The sequence below is a fragment of the Mercurialis annua genome, linkage group LG6 (genome assembly GCF_937616625.2).
Source record: "Mercurialis annua linkage group LG6, ddMerAnnu1.2, whole genome shotgun sequence".
Lineage (NCBI taxonomy): Eukaryota > Viridiplantae > Streptophyta > Magnoliopsida > Malpighiales > Euphorbiaceae > Mercurialis > Mercurialis annua.
In genome coordinates this window covers 9727036-9748677 of record NC_065575.1, presented here as the reverse complement: position 1 = coordinate 9748677, position 21642 = coordinate 9727036, and the positions used below count along the sequence as shown (strand labels likewise).

Below are 21642 nucleotides of genomic sequence, written 5' to 3'. Positions count from 1 at the left end.
CCAATGGTTAATATTGGGTAAACCGTTAGCTAACCTGTAATTTTTGTTTTGAATATATCATTAATAAAATCGTTAGTAAACAGTTGTTGAATTTTATGCTTGTGGTTCGATTTTTTTGTGTTGCACAATATATTGCACTCTAGGTGTTTGAAGAAATGCTTGTGAGAATTATAATATTTTTGGATGTTGGGTAACCAATGGTTAATATTGGGTAAACTGTTAGGTAACCTGTAATTTTTATTTTGAATATATCGTTAATAAAATCGTTAGTAAACAGTTGCTGAATTTTATGTTTGTTGTTAGTTAACCAATGGTGTACTAATAGTACACCAATGACCTTGTTTTTAGTACCTTGTTGGTTAACAAATGGTTAGTCAATAATTTTAGATTTTAAAAAGACGATTTTTGACAATTATTCTTGCGGTGATGAAGGCGGAGGGATTTGTAATAGAATTTTCAACTAGTTTAATAAAGATGAAGGTTTGAATTTGTAATAGTTTTGTTTGTTGGTTAACCAACAGTGTTAGTATACCGTTAGATAACTAAAATCGTATTTCTGAGATTAAAAAAGATATTTTTGAGAATAATAAAAGTTATTTTTCAAAAAAAAAAGTACAGATTATATTTTTCAAAAAAAAAATTGAGATAGTATTCTTGAGAATATTTTATCTTTTTTTGGTATTTATCTAAAAAACCCTTTAAAAAATTATTAGTTGAGAACTTTTTACACCGGCCCAGGAAATTACTGGGTAAAGTTTTATATGGGCTTATTAGGGATTCAGGCCCAACAAAGAGCCATTTTTATTATTGTTTTTTCTATTAGGAATTTGTAGCTCATTAGGAGTAATCTTCTATTAAAGTTTTAGTCCTAGTTGAATTAGGAGTCTTGACTATGAGGAGCTATAAATAGCTCAGAGATTCATTATTTATGTATCAACAAATCAATCAATCAAAAACCAAGCCCAGTGCTTTTTATCTCGCAATCTCCGGATTGTCTTAATTTAGGAGTAGTTTTCGGTATTAATCTCGCCTGAGTTCATAGCTCCCAGATTATTACTTTTAGATCACGTGGTTAAGTGTATTTAACCAAACAAGCCCTGCGAATATCTACATAGGTTCGTTAAAGTATCAAACCTCAAACCGATCCCGATTATAAATTCAAAGATTCGAGTCCGGAATATTTCCAGGCGAACATCTTTTGGCGACTCCACTAGGGAACAGTTTATGGTTAGCACAAAAACGGACTTTAAGGACGATTTCAGGCACGCTCGGTCTATACGCCGACAACAACTGAAGGGAGGTGACATAGTAGACGAATCTGATTCGGATAGATCTAAAACCATGGCCAAGGATAAACAGGTGAACCAATCAAACAAGGTGCCGAATACAACGGATACCGAGGGGAACCTATCTAAGGACAAGAATGACGACACGACCGATGATACGATGGATTACTCACGTCAGCTTCCTCCTTCTCGCCCATCTTTATCACAGGCCGATTTCTCGGCCATGAGGGGCAAGATAGCACAAGAGAACAAGCAGATGTTCGATGGTGCTATGCATCAGATGTCTGAAGTAATGAGGAACATCATGGCCGACCAGACGTCGGTCCAAAGGCAGATCCAAGGAAACTTGGACGGCCTCAACAAGGCGATGGAAAACCTGAGGCGATTATTTTCCGGGCAATCCACTGCCGATCAGGGTTACAGGAGGGCCGAACAGAACCAAACACCGAGCCGTTTTGGTCATCCAGGTGGTTCGGCCGAACAACAACCCAACAAGATGGGATATACATATGGTTCCGTCAAACTCTTGACAAGGAATGAGGCCGAATTCGCAGGAAGGGCCGATCACCCGGGTGCGAGCTCTTCAAATCCTCAAGGCGAAACCAGACCACAAGGAGCAGCTACTGGAGCCAACACCCAAGAGCCTAACGTGGGCGAGCGAACATTCTCAGAAGGGGGCGATCCAAATATATATAACCAAGGGCAGCTCGTGGACATGCTAGAAAGACTCGGGGTAGACTTGAGACCTATGCCTCGACCATCGTACATGAAGCTGTATCCAGACTGGATCGACAAGTTATACCCTTTCCCGAGGGGTTATAAAGTGCCTGAATTCAGTCTATTTTCAGGCGAGGAGAAGGGGCAATCGACGGTCGAACATGTCGCCCGGTTCTCGGCTCAATGTGGCGAAGCGGCGGCTCACGATTTTTGGAAGCTCCGGTTGTTCGCCAGCTCTTTGACAAAAATGGCGTTCACATGGTATTCCAGACTGTCGCCGAATTCAGTGGATACATGGAAGGACCTCGAAATTCTTTTCCATGAGGAATTTTACAGGGCACCACCTGATGTCACCTTGGCCGACCTCGCCCGCATCTCGCAGCTACCGAGCGAATCGGCAGAGAAGTATATCGGCCGGTTCAGAAACCTTAGGACCAGGTGCTCCACCAAGATGTCTGAGGCCGATTGCGTCCCGATGGTGGTGAGAGGTATGAGCTTCGCCATGAGGGAGCACTTTGAGGGCCATAGGTTTCGTGACTTGTTCGAACTAACGAACAGGGTGACGAGCTACGAAAGACTCCTCCAAGAAAAGGAGCAGAGGAGGGGCGCATCTAAGGGAACCTACTACAAAGACCAGCTAGACGTAGCCGTTGTATCCGACAGCGAGGATAGTGGTTCAGAAGATGAAGTCAACATGGCCGAATTTTTGGGAACAAAGCCCCTAGAATGTTCGGCCTTGAGGAAGCCTGGTTTTGTTAAGAAAAATAAAATCGCGGTGGTACAGAAGGAGTACTCGTTCGACCTGACCAAAGCCGACGACATATTTGATGCATTGTTTAAGGATGGACAGATCGCCCTAAGCGAGGGACACGTAATCCCGCCATCAGAGGAACTGGTCGGCAAGGATTATTGCAAGTATCACAACTCTTGGAGACACAGCACGAACAACTGTGTAAACTTCAGAAATGTGATCCAGAAGGCGATCAACGAAGGAAAACTTCTTTTTCCAACAAAGAAAGAGGCCGATGTAAAATACGTTTCTATTAACACTGTTCGGCCCCACTTTGATAGCTTCCTAGAGCAAGGGCAAATACAAAGCAAGTGGAACCCTAGAAGGCCCAAGCCTAGAGTGGAGACCGATGGTTCAAAGTGGCAAAGGAGAAAGAGGACGGTCTCAGCAACAGAAGAGGAAGCGCCACAGCTCGCCCGCTGCTAATATGACTTGCCCATCATGCAGTACGTGTTTCAAGGTCAAGGGAGGCGAGAACACGAGAGAGCATCCCAAGACTTTTAAACCAAAAGCGCCCACGGAGCAGTGGCAGAGGCATGAGCCACAGCGGAGGACTAGCACCAACGTATTTAGAAGCGTATTTCGGCCAACGGAGGAGACCCCTCGTATGACGAAAACCCAGAAGAGGCGAATGCAAAGGCTGCGACAAGAGTCGCGGGCGAATCACGGTGCAAAATCGGCTCCCAGAGAAAAGCGAAGAAACAGACCTATAGCTGAGAGATTGGGGGTGAGGACCCATGCCGACATAGATGCCAAGTCGCCTGAACGGCGAAATACCAAGGTCAGGAAGATATGGGTACCAAAGTGTGAGAAACGAGTGGGTAACCTGGCCGACACGACAACGGTTCACAAAGATGACGAAGAAGGCAAACTGTCTTACAAAGACGTACTCGTATCGCACCAGGGTGGCCAGTTGAAAGCGAGATTGCCCAAAGACCGCGAGGTCATTGTTTCGCACAAGAAAGGAGTGCTAAAAGCTTGGGTCCCGGTGGTAAGGGACGAATACGGAGTGAAGGTAGTCACACTCCCCGACTCATACAGAAGTAAGCCTGGACAGAAGGCGACGTTGGAAGGCGACGTTGGAAGGCGATGTCATCGTTCCAGAAGGAGACAGCGCCGACAGTACAGCGGTAGTATCTCTTAGCAAACCGCCAACGAGGATGACAAGGCACATTCGGCCACTGTACATCAAGGCCGATTTAAACGGGGTGTCGATCAACAGGGTCCTTATCGACAACGGGGTCGGCGTTAACATACTACCGGCGAAAATGCTCAAAAAACTGGGCATAACGCGGGATCAGCTTGACCCGACTGATGTTTACATGACTGACTTCGCAGGAGGCGAAACGCCGGCCGAGGGATACATCACCCTCCGGATCAAGGTCGGGCGAGTAGAAACCGAAGAAGGATTTTTTGTGGTCAATGCCCGGAGCAACTACAACGTCTTACTCGGCCGAGATTGGATACACTCCAACATGTGCATACCTTCTACCATGCATCAAATGCTCTTCATATGGCGAGATGACGGTGAAGCCGAAGTCGTGCAGGGCGACCCCAACCCCTTCGGCGAAGACCATAACGTTCTCGAGGCACGTTTATATGACGAGGAAGTGCGCAACATACAATCCCTTAGTTCAAAAGGAGAGACAAGCGTTCCTCGCCTGCTTGTTAACTCAGATCGGCCAGTATCAGTGACCCTCGGGGGCAAAGGACGATCCACCATCCTCAATAGTTCACAATGATAGCACGACACAAGGAATTGAGGGAGATGATTAGGCAGTTAGCCTCGCTGTATGATATTTCATCGGCCGAATGCATCTATGAGGACCAAGACCAAGACCCAACAGGATCGCTGCGAGTTGGGGACATACGATTGGCAACCGGGAAGCTGGAAGATGATCCTGCCCAAGTACAAGACGACCTCCTCGAAGTTAATTTGGGAACAGATGAATCACCTAAGCCGATATATGTCAACGCAGGACTGGACGAGGGATTCAAAGGACAACTGATCGCTCTACTCATTGAGTTCCGCGATTGTTTCGCCTGGTCGTATGATGAGATGCCGGGCCTTGATCCTGATATCGTCGAGCACAAGCTTCCATTGAAAAGTGGGTTTCGGCCATTTCGGCAACCTCCCCGGCGAATGTCTAGGGAAGTAGATACCCTCATCCAGGACAAAATTAAGCGGCTGGAAGATGCTAAGTTTATTCGGGAAGCTCAGTACACTGAATGGCTCTCTAACATCGTACCAGTGATGAAGAAAAACGGAAAGCTACGAGTATGCGTGGATTTTCGAAACCTCAACCTGGCCACACCTAAGGACGAGTACCCGATGCCGGTGGCCGATATGCTAATAGACAGGGCAGCAGGACACACGATACTCAGTTTCCTCGATGCACGCTCTGGGTACAACCAAGTTCCAATCAGCAAAGAGGACATCTCCAAAACAGCTTTCCGATGCCCTGGGCCGATCGGAGCGTATGAATGGGTAGTGATGCCTTTCGGCTTGAAAAACGCGGGGGCAACATATCAGAGGGCGATGAACAAGATGTTCAGGGGCCTTGACTGCCTTGAAGTTTACATCGACGATGTCGTGATCAAATCAAATACCGGCGAAGTCCATCTGGCCGACCTTCGGAAAGGTTTCGAACGTATACGACGTAATGGGTTGAAGATGAATCCTCTGAAATGCGCATTCGGCGTTTCGGCTGGAAACTTCTTGGGTTTCTTGGTTCACCAGCGGGGGGTAGAAATAGACAAGAACAAAGCCAAGGCGATTATCAATGTTGAACCACCCAAAACCAAGAAGCAGCTCCAGAGGCTCATCGGTCAAATCAATTTCCTAAGAAGATTCATAGCGAACACAGCGGGCCGACTTCGCAGTTGGAGTATTTTGCTGAGAGGAAAAGAGACCGATGAGTGGATATGGACGGACGAGCAACAGAGGGTGTTCGACGATTTAAAAGGTTACTTGGCAAAACCTCCGGTTATAACCCCTCCAAAGCCGAATAAGCCATTGTTACTATACCTATCGGCTGCACGCGAATCCCTAGGATGTATGCTCGCCCAAGAGGACGATGGGGTCGAGAGAGCAGTCTACTATTTGAGCCGAGGACTGACGGACACAGAAATTCGCTATACCGACATAGAAAAAATGTGTCTATGCCTGTACTTCACATGCTGCAAGCTGCGATACTATATGTTGCCGGTCGTAGTGTACGTATTGTCCCAGACCGATATCATTAAGTATATCTTATCAAAACCATACCTAAGGAATCGGATTGGAAAATGGGCGATTGCAATGTCCGAATTTACATTGGTGTATGTTCCCCAAAGAGCAGTAAAAGGACAAGTGTTGGCAGACTTCTTGGCCGATCACCCTGGTATTACCCTCAAGGAAGAAACAGTCACGTTCTGCGACATCGCCATATAGGAGATGTGGTTCGACGGGTCCAGGACAAGCCAGGGGGCAGGCGCCGGAGTACACATCGTCACGCCCTTGGGGGCATCCTACCAGTTGTCATTCAGACTCCAGTTCGAATGTACCAACAATCAGGCAGAATATGAGGCCCTCATATTCGGTTTCGAGATTTTAGCCGAGCTGGGGGCAAAGGCGATCAGCGTAAAAGGGGATTCTTTGCTAGTCATTAAACAAGTGACAGGAGAATTCAAAAGTGAGTCCGAACTACTGGTAAGATATTGCAACAAGGCGAAGCACCTGTTCGAAGGCTTTCAAGATGCGAGGATAAAATACACAGAGAGGGCCGATAATAACGTCGCGAATGACCTCGCTCAGCACGGTAGCAGGTACAAGGTAAACCTCCAGTTCCATGCGATAGAGAGGGAGACGCCGAATCTCCACACTGGGGGCATCACCATCGACGAAAAGCAATTCTCCATCTACCAGCTGGATGTTACCCAAGATTGGAGGGCCGAGCTCCTGAAATGGTTCGAAAAACCAGACCCCACGAATAGAAGGTTGAGAACTTTAGCCCTAAATTACGTGGTGTTAGCCGGCGAATTATATAAGAAGGGCTTTGAAGGGCTACTCTTCAGATGCATCTGTCCAAAAGAGGCAATGCTTGTAATGGCCGAGGTACACGAAGGGATAGCGGGCGCTCACCAGGCGGGCCCTAGAATGAGGTGGCTTATCCATAAATACAGCTTTTATTGGCCGAAAATGGAACAGGGCTGCATAAGATATGCCAAAGGTTGCGAAGCTTGTCAGAAATTCGGCCCAATACAGCACGTCCCGGCCAAAGACCTGCACTCCATCATCAAGCCATGACCATTCAGAGGATGGGCGGTCGACCTGATAGGGAAAATATACACTGGTTCGTCAGACGGTCACACTTTTATAATTATCGCCACTTGCTACTTCACCAAGTGGGTCGAAGCTAAACCTTTGAAGTCGCCGACACAGGAAGCGGTGATCAAGTTCTTCAAAGAATACGTCGTCCACCGACACGGGTTGCCCGAGTCTATAACCACAGATCAAGGGACGATGTTCACAGGAGGCGATATAAGTTGGTGGGCTTCCCAAATGAAGATAAAAATGTTACATTCAACACCGTACTACGCCCAAGCCAACGGACAGGCCGAAGCCACCAACAAAGCTATCAAGCTTATAGTTCAAAAGATGATTGAAGAGAACCCAAGACAATGGCACGTGCTTTTATCGGAAGCCGTTTGGGCGAATAGAACCAGTCAGAAGTCGGCTACTGGGACTTCGCCTTTCAGATTGGTGTATGGTTATGATGCAATGCTGCCAATGGAGCTGACTGTCATGTCGACTCGCCGCCGATACCAGAGCAAACTGTCCAAGGACGACTACTTCGATAAAATGGTGATAGACGCTTTAGACCTTGACGAGGAACGATTAACGGCGTTGGATCACCTTGAAGCCCAGAAAAGAAGGGTCGAGAGGGCTTACAACAAACGAGTAAAACGAAAGACATTCACGGTGGGCGACATAGTATGGAAGGCAGTTTTGCCTATCGGCCATAAAGATACTCGGCTTGGCAAATGGAGCCCGAACTGGGAAGGCCCCTTTATTGTGGTCAACAAGTTAACAGGCGGTGCTTACTTGTTGGCGAACATTGATGGGGAAGAACACGATAGGGCGATTAACGGTCAGTTCCTGAAAAAATATGTCCCTAGTTGTTGGGAAGGCGTAGACCGTCGGTTATTTGGAGCAAACAAGGAATAGTTTTTGTTTATAAACTTCCGCCGAGCATCCTGGAATGTTAAAGTTCATGGAGTGCTCAGCGACATTATGTAAACGCCGATCATTTGGTAGTACCATTTTCGTTTCGGCGGTTCACATTAGTTGAGTTTTTTCAACGGGTCCTCCGTTTTTCTCAACGTTTTGTAATTGTTTTTTAAATAAATAACATTATTTCGTATCGGACCAACTACGGACCGATAATATGAGAATAATCAGACGTTAAAATAATGCAAGTTGTGAATAATGGTGAAACTTTCGGCTCTCTGGCCGAATAAACATTAAAATTACCAAAATCAGACAAGATGCGGCCCCCTGGCCGATCAAAGAGTGCTAAAATTCGGAATTATTACAAAAAGCACAAAAATGTTAAAATTGTTCTGGACTTGAAAAAATCTAAAAATGGCTAAATATATCGCCCATCTCACTCCGAACGGTACTAAAGGCTTTGCGAGCATCCTCCACCTGCGGCTTCACCTTTGCAATACTCTGTTTCAGAATGCCCCGGCTCTTTTTAACGTCGATCCCTTGCAGCAAGCTTTTGTCCATGGAGACCTCCAGCTCACCGATCTCCTTCTCTTCAGTGTCCAGCTCTTGCTTGATAGCAGCCAGTTGATCTTGGAGGGTTTTAGCACGATCGCGGCGAGTAGTGAGGGTCGCAACAGCCGACTTCACATGAGCTTTGAGCGTTTCCAGTCTCTCCTTGGCTTCGGCCTCCTGGCTCGCCAGCTTGTCAGCTTCGGTCTGGACGAGCGCTAACTCATCATGAATCTTCTGGAAGGCAGGTAAAGAGGCTGACAGTTTCGCCATAACTCCGCGAGCTTTCTCACTAAGTACCTCTGGTGGAGCATCGGCCAGTGCTGTTGCAGCCTTCCTCAACTTTTCTGCTTCTTGAGGCGATTTGAAGATGGAGGTACCTTCAGGCTTCATCTTTGAGATGATGTCCAGGTGATCGCCCCAGTTCTCAGAAGGGCCGCTGCTCACTTCTGCATGCAATTCACTCTCCGGGATGGGCGGCTGATCATCATCACTGTCAGAATCCAAGAAAGCAGCCGCCTTCGCCGCCACATCATCCAGATCGGATGGACTTAGGGGGATCTGCCATGTTTGACCACAATTAAAAGATAAGCTGCTAGGCGATTAGTTTAAAACGAGAAATTATTTAACATACCTTGGAGTTTTTAGCAGCAGGCTTGGCGTTGAAGTTAAGATACTCTGAAGCCAAGGGCGATATGAGTTGCGGGGTCTCCATTCGCCTCAGAATCTCCGAAGCATTAGGAGTCTGTGAGCTAGTGGCCAACGAGGTCTGATTGTTACCTTCACCTTCGAAAGGCTGAGATTCACCCCGGGGTTGAACATCGCCGCCAGTTTGTGTATCGCCCCGGGAGGACGAATGGCAGCTCTGGGAAGGGGTGGCAGCAGGAGATGGATCAAACATTTGAGATCCTTTGTGTTCGGACACCTCCTTGACCGACTTGCCTTTAGATTCGGCACGCCCTTTCTTCGCCCTCGGCTCCTTGCTGGAAGTCTTGGCAGCTCTTTTCTTCTTGGATTTTTTCGCCATGGGATTCTCTTCTTCATGATCATTTTCCCAATTATCTTCTTTCTCAAAGTGGGGAATACCAACTGAAAAAGCACACCGAGTACTAGTAAAAAGGAGCCAAGAAAGGTAATCGAAAAACATTCTCAAAATACCTGGGATCTTCTGGTAACCGATGCGCACCAGTTCGGCCACAGACTCTTCGTAAGGTGGGCATCGGATGCCAGTATACGTGACCCCCAAATCAGTTAAGTCAACTTTGGCTTTCTTTTTTCTAGACTTGGGTTTCTTAAGGGGTGTGATTGTGGCATAATTACATTTTGGAACATGAGGAGACTTGTACTTAAATTTAGGGCGAACTTTTTCTAGAAATAGTTGGTAGGGCAGGTGCTTATATTTTTCCTCCCAAATTTTATCCCATTTTTTATAAAAATTAGACCGAGCTACTCTCCTATGTTCTTGCATTTTAAGGTTCATTCCTGGGCGATCTAAAGGGTCGAATTTGAATTTGTAAAAGCGTTCAAAACGAGAAATTTCAAAATGATAGCCGAGAATACCTGTGAAAGATTGTCGTTTTGGGGCCTGCAAAAGAAATAAATCGGCATGAGTAGGTTTTCTGTTTAATGGAGATAAATCGAAATTATGAAGAGAAAGAATTTCTTTGGGCGATAAATCAAAATATGTTTGGACGATGGAAGTCCACCAGTCGGTGAATCCAGGAGTACATATGGGATTGACAGAGGGGCGAGACAGTTCGGATAAAGGGGGGAGATAGGGTTTGTATAGACGGTTTATGTACTGGAGCTCGGTGAAGTTTTCTATAGAAGTTCTGTGGGTCCCGCGATTATTGAAGGCGATCAATAAAGGACAGGGAATTCCTTGGGCAAAACCTAGTTGACGAGACACGTAATTCGGACAGTAGGGTTCAATTCCACTACGATCATAATCCAGTCCGACTATTAAGTTTCTCGATTTGAGGGCACTTCCCCAGTAAGGACCGCCGAGCTTTAATCTAGGATCCGCTTCGAGGGCCCCTTCCATATTCTCGATGTCCCATCCGGTGAAAAGCCAAGATGGGGGATATGTGAGCTGAAGAGCAGGGCACATCAGTTCCGGCGATCTTATCGCATGGTTGTTAAAAACCTGAAGCACGTCAAGTATGTGAGGAAGTCGGGTGTCGGCCGAGATTAGTTGAAAACCGCACAGCTCAGCCTTGATGGGTGGGCCGACTTCGAAAAGTTCTGGGAAATACATCACTAGCCACAGTTGGGCGATCCAAAGAGGGCCACCTGGGCACTTGAAGGTGCGGGGATCTTTAAGAGGCACGATATCGCCTAAGGAGCGATATAGGTGAGCTAAAATAAATTTGCCCAGGTTACATCGGCGTCCTTCGGCAAGTGCCGCAGCTAACATGAAGCAGTCTTCAGTGACTCGGAAAGAGGGAGTGCATAGTATGTACTTGGCAAGAAAGAAAGCCAAAAAAGCGATATGCTCCTTTTGATCAGGCTTGTACGATTCTTCGCCCATAAATAACTTTACAAAGGGGCCGTAACTCTTCTGCGCCTTTGACAGGTTGAACTTCGGGCACTCGGCGTAGAGGTTTGGGGTGATACGTTCGCCGTTAATAGGGATGTTCAGCATTAGTGCCAGGTCGAGCAGGGTAATGGTCATCGGCCCAGACTTGAAACAGAAAAAGTTGATCGCGCTTGACCAATAGAGTGATGCCCCCATGATATAATGTTTGGCGATGGGCCTGCTCGCCTTGCACAATTCTATAAGATCAAAGATCCCTATGTCCATCCATAATTGACGATAGTAGGGGGAGAGTCTGACTATCCAGTTTGAGAAACCCGTATGCTCAATCGGCCAGTTCCTGAAGGTGGTGCTAACCCACACTGATGACTTATGGGGTAAAGAGAACCTCGGGAGTGCATTCTCGTAAAAGGGGGAGGCTAGGTCACAGAGATGGCTGGGTGAAGTTATGATTGGACCGATACAAAGTTGATTGTCGTCGGCGTCGGTGATTCCCTTAAACTCGGTGTTCGGGGCATTGGTTCGAACTTCGTCAATCTTGGCCGATACTTGTTCAGCAAGGTTCATGTTTGGGGCAGCCATAATAACTACAAATCAAGAAAACACTTTTGTAAGGCGAAAATTTAAAGAAGGCGATCCTAACATAGAAGGACGAGGATGAGAACTTACCAAAGTAGACTTAATGAAGAGCTGGGGATTGCTTAGAGAGAGAAAGCTTGATAGATGCAGAGAAAGTTGGTAAGTGAAGAAATGAGATAGTGTTTTTCTTAAAAGAGAAAATCAGAGGGAGCTGAAAGGTCGTGGGGCCAAGACGTGATATCGTGGCAAACAACTGGCAATGATGTGGCATGAAGGGGGTACCGAGAGGTCAATAGATGCGCACCCCTTTAAATTTATTTCTCAGAGTTTTGGGCCTCAGCTGGGCCAGGTAGTACCACAAGAAGAAGGAAAAAGAACAAGCCCGAAAATAATTTTTTCAGGCTTGTTGGGGGCATTGTTTACACCGGCCCAGGAAATTATTAGGTAAAATTTCATATGGGCTTATTAGGGATTCAGGCCCAACGAAAAGCCTTTTCTATTATTGTTTTTTCTATTAGGAATCTGTAGCTCATTAGGAGTAATCTTCTATTAAAGTTTTAGTCCTAGTTGAATTAGGAGTCTTGATTATGAGGAGCTATAAATAGCTCAGAGATTCATTATTTATGTATCAACAAATCAATCAATCAAAAACCAAGTCCAGTGCTTTTTATCTCGCAATCTCCGGATTGTTTTAATTTAGGAGTAGTTTTCGGTATTAATCTCGCCTGAGTTCATAGCTCCCAGATTATTACTTTTAGATCACGTGGTTAAGTGTCTTTAACCAAACAAGCCCTGCGAATATCTACATAGGTTCGTTAAAGTATCAAACCTCAAACCGATCCCGATTATAAATTCAAAGATTCGAGTCCGAAATATTTCCAGGCGAACAAGAACTTTTTAGGTTTTTGTATAACTATATAATTTTTTTTATTTACGGAAACGACTCGAAACGTTTCCTACAGTTCTTGAGAGTTTCCGGTTTCTAAAATATTTCTGAAACGGGTCATACGACTTCGTCGAAATTTCCGTACTTCTTAGCTTTAGTTCTACCGCCCATGAGTCTGTGCAGCATTGATTTTCAAGTAATTATTTTTCTTGTGAATTTATTATGTTTGTTTTTTAGGTTACTATACCTAAATTATTATAAAGGGGTTATTCATTTTCTAAAATGTTTAAGAGTTTAGCTAACAACCATTATTTGAATATATTTTGGCTGTAAGTATCCAATTAATGGAAGAATGAAAGATTAGAATTTTATACTCCCTCAGTTCCGTTTAAAAAGGAACAAATGACTTTTTCACATAAATTAAAAAAGCATTAATTATTATAATATTTTTTTATTTTATCCCTATTTATGATAGTGTTGTATTTTGTATATAGACTAATAGTCATTAATTATGGAGAAAAAAAAGGGATAAAAAAGAAAAATTCATATAAATTGGCACAAAAATTACAGTATGGCTTTTTAAATGGGACAAACAAAAATAAGATATGTCCATTTTTAAATGGGACACAAGACATACCTGTTTTTTTTTTATTTGAGCCGGTGAGATACTTGATTTGTTATTTTATTATTTTTTATATGAAATTATTCTAATCTAAGTGATAAATGTTTGATTATCTAAAATTGGTTGTCATGTCAATTCAAATAAAATTTACCTCATTAACAGAAAAGCTAATAGCATTTCCTTCAACTCCTAATATTTTGCTTTATTAGCTTTCTCTGGCCTATCCTAAACTCCTTTAGTATTTGATGTTGTAGACTTATTTCCAAAATGAAAACTCTAAATTACCGTTTGAATTGAAGGATTTTGAAAGAATAAAATCCACGAATTTTATACAATACATGAATTTCACCAAAATCCGTCATTTGGTATGAAAAAATAACATAACAATTTATGGATTTTAGATTCTCTCGTACTCTAAAATCCGTCATTTAAATTCACACCTAAAAGATGGAAAAGTTAAAATCCATCATTTTTTTTATAAATGATGGACTATGCCAACATTTAATTATTCCATATATATTTTTAAAAATTAATGGATTTTATATACATTTCAAACAATAGAATTTATAAATTTATGGGTCCCACATTCAATTGATTTAAGATCCATGGATTTAACAAAATCCATTGATTTTATAAGTATTCAATCCAAACAGTGCCTAAGAATTTTTTAGCATATTCACTTTTATAGTTAACATCCTCCACTCCTCCTACGGAGCCGGGGCTTTCCCAAGGGCTCCCCCAACTTCTTTTTTCTATATAAAAAGTCCTTAAACATTTTTTGAAACTGTTAGTTAACATATATGAATTTTTATATTAATCGCCCCCCTTAATATTTTCTTTTCTTTTAAACCCTTCTAACTTTTGTTTTCTTCAATATTGAGATATCAAATATATTTGTTTACAAAATTGCTCACCCTAAAATTTCATTATGACTCTGCCCCTACTCCTATAGCAGGCTTAGTAGCCTCAATCTTAACTGCTAGAAATGTCTTTACATTTGCTAAATATATATGCCTCCAAACAACTAGAATCGAAATATACACTTAGAAAAATCTAGTAAATAAATTCTTCATCATTTCCATCTTTATAAATATTCTATTTCTGCATCGGTCATTGTATAACATATTCTAAATAATACTCCCTCCGTTTCTTGTTATATGTCGTTCTAGAGAAGGGTACACATATTAAGGAGGCATAAATATATAGAAATATTCCTAAACTACCCTTTACCAAGTTGTGTCAGTTACAGCTGTCTCAATAAGTTTAATTATCAATTTTCCTTCATCATCCAAAATGTTAAAGTCGTCCGCCGGAAAACCTTCTCTTCCACCGCTACCATAACTACTTCCATGTCCATACCGCCACCATAATCAACTTCATATCCACCGCCAGTTCCTCCAAATCACTTCCCTATACATCACAAGCCTCATCCGCATCAAACGGTCAACTTTCCAAATAGAGTTTCATATCAATACTCAAATTTAGCAAAATCTAACCCAGTTGAAGATGAACCCACTTATCTAAACAGAACAAAGACCAAAACCCATAAACCCTAATTCAAAAATATTAAAATTTTAGAAAACAAAAATATAAAACAATACAAATTCAATAACTAAAAACACAAACCAACATGTAAGTTTGGTTGAAAGAATACAAATTTTGGATCGAACATGATCAGAAAGTTAAGTAGATGAATTAATTTTCTTTGAAGGTAGGAGGAGTTTACATTTGTGTATGATATTTCTGTAGAAAGAGAAAGCCACCTTTTGAAAGAAAATATCTTCTTTTGATGAATAGAGATAAGGGTTATTTTAGGCAAAAATAGGATTTAATGTGTAAAACGTCATTTATTTAGAATTTTTTACAAAAGTCTAGAACGTCATTTATAGTGGAATGGAGAAAGTATCTTGATGAATATAATAAGTTCATCTTGATGATCCCACCCTAGTGGTCGTACCAAAAAAGTAAATTTTCTAAGTAACTCTCCCAAAAAAACAAATACTTGAGATAACCAACTCTCAAAATCATTTCTTTTCATGATTAATTGTTGGCTTTAAGTTCTTTTAAAGGATCAGATTCATAAAATTATTAATCTCATATATTAGCAAACTGCCATTTAATTGTTGCATCAATTTGATGCCAAATAATCATAACACCTTTAATTATGTCATTTAATAAATTAGTTTACTCCAGTATCACATTATTTTTTTCAACTAGAATTAATTCTAAAAAATGTTCTCCAAAAAACAATTATTCTACAATATTTCATATACAATTACAAATTAATTATTGTACTATTTATGTACAAAACTCATTGTTATATTATTTTTACCTACCCACTCATAATTTTATCATTGTTATTTTATCATTGTTACCAACCAACTCATCATAACATCTTCTCATATTTTTTCATAATTAAATTTTAGTATTTTAATTAGTTAACAATCAATAATGAAATTAAAAATATTATTTTTCATATTGAAATATAATAATAGTTTAATAGTTGATTAGTGATAGAAAAATCCATACTAATCCATCATAAACTACTGTTTGTGACAAATTTGTGACACATTTTCTCTGCTACTAATTTCCTAGTCACAATTGTTTTGAGATGAAATTTTTTTGTCACAAATATTTTATGACGTATTTTATATCCTTCACAAATTCGTCATAAATATTTATTGACGGAAAATTTCAAAAAATATTTAAATTTTAAAAAATAGTTTTTTAGTACATTAACTTGACAGATTTGTGATGAAATTTTCCTCACAAATTTAAAATCCTTCACCACTCTGTCAGAATTTGTGACGGAGTTTTCCCGTCACAAATTTCCCGCACTAAGACTAATTTTTAGTTATAAATTTTATTTAATCAAGGAAAGAATTATTTATCTTAATTAAACAAAAAAAATACAATTCAAACTAAAATATGGTTGTTTTAAAAGTTGAGACATAATAAAAAATTTCGCCAAATACTTGATTTATTTCCCGGTCATTTAACTTTCAAAGTATAAAAAGGAGTTTATGTCGTTTTTAGCATGATCTGGGGGAAGTTTTTGAGATGATTATCTTTTTAACTTTTACAAAACGTCCGTTGAAACATATTTATAATTACTTGTAACCAAATTAATAATATACAAGTTTCTGACCAAATTGATAATAAAGTTAATTATGTATTAAATGGCCAATGCATGCAATTTTAAGGACCAAATTTATGTTTAAATCTTTGTGACGGGAAATTATGCAAATATGGCGGCTTTCAGAGCGTTTTTAGTGTATTCTAGAAGTCCCGAGGTCAAAGAGCGTTTCTAAGCGGAATTTAGAATTGAGAAGCGGAATTTGGGCTCAAGTCAGGGGTTACCCGCTCGCACATCCTATTGCCAAAGACGTGTGCGGGCATTTGAGAGTTACAGGAGCTGAGGAGAATTAAAGCTACAAAATTTTGCTAACGTTCAGGGTTACCCGCTCGCACACCTATTACTAAAGGAGTATGCAAGCTAAATGAGATGTCCATGAGGTTTTAGAAGAAACTGAAGATTGGCCAAGAAAGGAGGTGTGTGTTCGCACACCTCTATCCGCTCGCACACCCATGTCAAAGGAATGTGCGAGCAAATGGGAACTTACAGAAGTTTTGGGAGAAAAAGTGGGATTTGGCAAAGTAAGGGGCGTGCATTAGCACACTTCATTACCCGGTCGCACACTTTGGTCAGATTCTCGATTAAACGGCAAAAATAGCCCTGGATCACTTTCGAAAGCTGCGAATCACGAGGGTACTTTTGGGTTTTTACCATAACTCGACTTAATGTCAGAATTTCAGTGGTTAGCCGTATAAATACTAGTATTAAACATTGTACAAGGTTTCGCTTAATTTTGTATTAGATTAAACCCTAGTTTAAGACAACTTTTTATCTTTTTGTTCTTGGATTGATTTTATTTCTGCATTATTACTTTGATTATTGTTAGATTACATTCGAACAAGGTACGCTTGATCATATTTTATTATTCAGTATTTGTTTTAATATCAGAATGAATTCTCTTTATAATTATTTGACTTTATCTATTATTATGCTTAGCTAAACCCTTCGTTGGGGATTACTGATTTGATTTATGTTTGTTTAAACAAACTGGGATTATGGGTTTTTGTTTTTGCTAGGTTTTAATTATTGTGCTTAATGCTTAGCCTAAACTGATCACTTGGCCTATGTCTCTTGTTTTAGTTTTAACTCGAGAGAGTAAAATTGGAATATAACAACTTAATTAAGAACGTAGGAGTTAATTGCGCAAGAGTGAATTGACGAGCGCGTGTTCATAGGATTCACTAAATTAAACATCGAATTAATTAGTAATTACGTTAATCATTGTGCGAGAGTGAATAATTAACCTATTATCAGTTAGTTTTATGTTTTCGCCTGCAATTGCTCGAGAGAGAATTATAGGTTCTTTCAACTAGTCTGAACCTTAGTAAAAATTTAATCCATAATCTAAATTGAATAAACATCATAATGACGATTAGTAATCCCTGCTTTTCCCATATTTGTTAAACACCAATTAAATTACAGCTTTAGTTTATTTAATTTACATTACTTCAATTCTGTCTTTTAATTTACTTAATCAAACTAAAAATATCTTGTCAACTATCCAAATCGAGTCTCCTAACTGGTTGTCTTTAGAAGCTTTTATGGGTACGATATCCGGACTTTGCAGTCTGTATTACAAGTTGGCATACGTAGGCTTGCGTATTTTTAACAAACAACATACTTCAAAATACAGACTTTTGGAACAAGAGCAGAAGTCCGTTATGTCAAAATACTTTTACCTGAAAGGAAAACACTATGGGGAGCAGTCGACACTGAGTGAGTTCATAAGTTTACAAGTGAGTATTCTATGAAACAAATCAATGCTATAAATCATTCATTCATATGCATCCAAATATAACTTTCCGATTGAAACCCTAATCCTCAAATTGTATCATAACCCATCCAAATTTAACTTCCGAGAGACTCGAGTAACTTATTCCTGATGGTTCGGTCCCGAGATAATTCAACCGAGTTAACCGATACCATGTAGTATAGTCAAGGGATAGTTCCATTGAGTTGAGTGTTGGCTAAAAGCGCAACTCATAGTAAATCCGTAAGTACGGAGTCGAACCCACAAGGAGTGAAATAAGAGTGATTGACGAGAATGATTTTAGTTGCTATTCAATTCGTTTAGCAAATCAATAATTGGAATTGGTGATTAACACTAATCAAAAACTTAATTTAACGATTATCTAAAACGACAAATGCTAATAACAAGCTAAATTAACAACGGTTATCAACAATAAAAGAAGACGTATAGGGGTCGGAACTAGACCTAAAACATTCACTACTACGGGATATGCAAAATTGGATAAACTAGGACCGAATGTTCCTAAAGCGCTACTCCCGCTATCTCGAGCCTCAAAGAGTAACAAAACCACGCTTCATTAATCAACAGCATCTAACTCACTCTCGTGATCCTAAATGCGGAGACCAACAAAACACAATTAATTAATCGATTCTAAGGTCGCCTATTCTCCAATCCGCTCTCGCGGCATCAAATCCTAGACTCCTAATCTTGCAGTTACATTCATTTAGCCACCTCTCGGTGTACTAAGCAAACTAAATAACAAACCTAGGGTAGCTAATCCTAAGTAGGCATTAAGCATCAAGATTAGCACAAGTCAATCAACCAAGCAAGCATATCTCATACAACTAAACATTCAAGACTTCATTCCAACCCCCAAATATGGGGGATTTAGCTACTCGTGATAAAAATAATAACAATACTAATTAAATGAACAATAAACATCACTAAGTAAGAATTAGTTACCTTTGTAGATCTAGTAAGCAAAAACATGAAATGGATAATATAAATCTTCAATAATAAAATTTCAATAATATTAAAAAGCTTCAAATATCCAACAATGGAGGAATCTCCAAATCCCAAAGATGATTACTCTAGCTAAAAGAGAAAAACTAAGAGAATATTCAAAAGCTCATAAATGTTGTTTATGACCTAAAATGAGATAAAGTGCTATTTATATGGGTTACGAAAGAGGAAACAAAAGACACCCACTAAAAGAGTGTTGGGCCAAAAGTGGAATTGAGCCTTGAGTCTTGTCTTGTCTTGAAATTCAAATTATGAGCCTATTTTTATAGGGCTCGATCGAGCCATCCACTTAAGAGTGAGGGATCGATCGAGCCTTAAGCCTTGAGAAAATCCCTGGAGACATTTGTTAGCCCCTCTTGGTAAGTGAAGGGCTCGATCGAGCCCTTCCTTTTCTCAGCCATATCTCGCTCGTTTCTTCGCTTTTCGACTCGCTTCTTTTCCGATACTTGAATTCTTCCTTCTTTAAGCCCAAAACATTTCACATTGCTCCGTTTTACCTGAAACGCTAACACACACAATTAGCACACAAACACGGGGGAAAAGCGTATCAAAGTATAACAAAAGCATGCGAAAATGACTCTTGAACATAGGTGTAAAATGCACCTATCATTAAGTCGTACTACTTCTCACATCCAACGATCGAGATGAGTCTCAGGATAATTCCACCGAGTTAACTCTTAGATACAGGTCTTGAGATATATTTTCACCGAGTTAACCTCACATCTAACAAACGAACGAGAAAGACGTCTTCAAAATTCTGATCAAACGGAGCACTGCAGATTTTTGAACTTAACTAGTGATCACACAGTTCCTATTGCCGCCTAATAGGAAATCTTGTTTTATCGGATCTATACTGGTTCCAAAGCAATGATGTATGCATTTCATACAAAATATTTATAGTCATAAATAATGCTATACAATTCGTATAAAACATTTACGTATAGAGCAATGCACTTTCAATACATCAAAAGTAAACATATATAAACTCACAACTTGCTACTCCAAAAACTTTGATCGAACAACTTCCGTCAAGCTCTCTGAGCTCTTTGTCCGGTAGTTGATTGCCTTGTCGGATCTAGGTAAGATACAAATTTAACTCGAGTAAGAGTCTAACTCTAAAGACATTTTAGACTCGAGATATACACATAACTCGTCGTATTTTATTCGCGTCTAATCTCGATACGTTCCTATCTATTCTTATCGATACTATCTTGATATAATTCTATCTTTAGTTATCGATATAACGATACTATCTCGATATAATACTAGCTTGACATATTTATACTTATCGATATAACAATTCGATCTTAGTTAAGTCCTTAGGTCTATTAAATAAACCTTAATTCAAAATGTTATTTGATTTACCTATCAAATAAATAAGCAACTTTGTACTTAACCTTAAATTTAATATTTTTATACACTTTTATCACATGACCAACTTTATACCAATCCTTAGAATTAACCTTTTCATACATATTTCATGCCTTATAAACCATCCTTAAAAATGGCTTAAACTTGTATTAAAATCTTATAACTATTCGTCGCAACATCGTCAAACATTGATTATAACCTCGAACTACAATCATCTCACAAATTCAACAATCACAACTCTAAAACTAAATCTCACAACCTTCAAATAACTCAAGGCATGAAATCAAAACCATAACCTCAAAACTTCAATAATTTTCAATCAATATCTCATCAATTTAACTCAACCAAACACCAAAACACTTAGCTCACCTTGATTGTATGATGAAACACAAGAATTTAGCAACAAAAATAGTCAAATTCGGTAAAGAAACGTCCACCGTAGCTCGGATCGAACGATGGCGTGAGAAAAATGGAGAAGATGAGTTTAGCTTAGGTTTATGTTTCTGAGATGGGTTTTTCTTTTGGTTTTATGATCTTTTACAAATGAGTTCAACTTATAAATGAAGTCAACTTACAAATAAAGTTACTTCCTTTGTAGGGTTTGGTCAATATACCATTTTTGTCTCTCACTTAAATCAATTTTTTTTAATTCCTTCTAACTTATGTCTCTATATAATTAGGGGTGGGTATGGACCGGTTAACCGGTCCACGAGGATAATATGTAAACCGGTCCATAATAATTTGGTTTTTAAAATTAAAAACCTAAACTTAAAATTTTAAACGGTTAACCATTAAATCGATTAACCATTTAAAACTGTTCGGTTTTTCAGTTTTTCGGTTTTTAACCATGTAATCATTAAAAAAATTAGATATAAAAAAGATAAAATTTATAAATAAAATTTATAAATATAGTCTAATAATTAAAATTTAATTTTCATTCTATTTAATTATTAAAGTATAAATTTTATTTATACCTATTTCAATTAGACATATAAATATTTTATTAAGAAAAATAAAGTTCTTTCTATATATATATATATATATATATATATGCTCCTAAAATAAATATATATTAATAAATAAAATATTTTTAAATTTTTTTTGTTTGAATTTTTTATATGTGTAGATTATAAAATATATTTTAATTGAATAATGAAAAACATATGTGTGTGTGTATATATATAA

At 39.7% G+C, this 21642-nt stretch overlaps 1 long non-coding RNA gene across 1 annotated transcript; it reads right to left on the bottom strand.

Moving 5' to 3' along the window:
* Nucleotides 1-19173: 19173 nt before the first annotated feature.
* On the bottom strand, nucleotides 19174-20000 carry LOC126654124 (uncharacterized). Its single transcript, XR_007632425.1, has 2 exons — nucleotides 19690-20000; nucleotides 19174-19583 (listed from the first exon to the last, which is right to left on the bottom strand). It is a non-coding gene; the product is annotated as an uncharacterized LOC126654124 (long non-coding RNA).
* Nucleotides 20001-21642: the final 1642 nt, after the last annotated feature.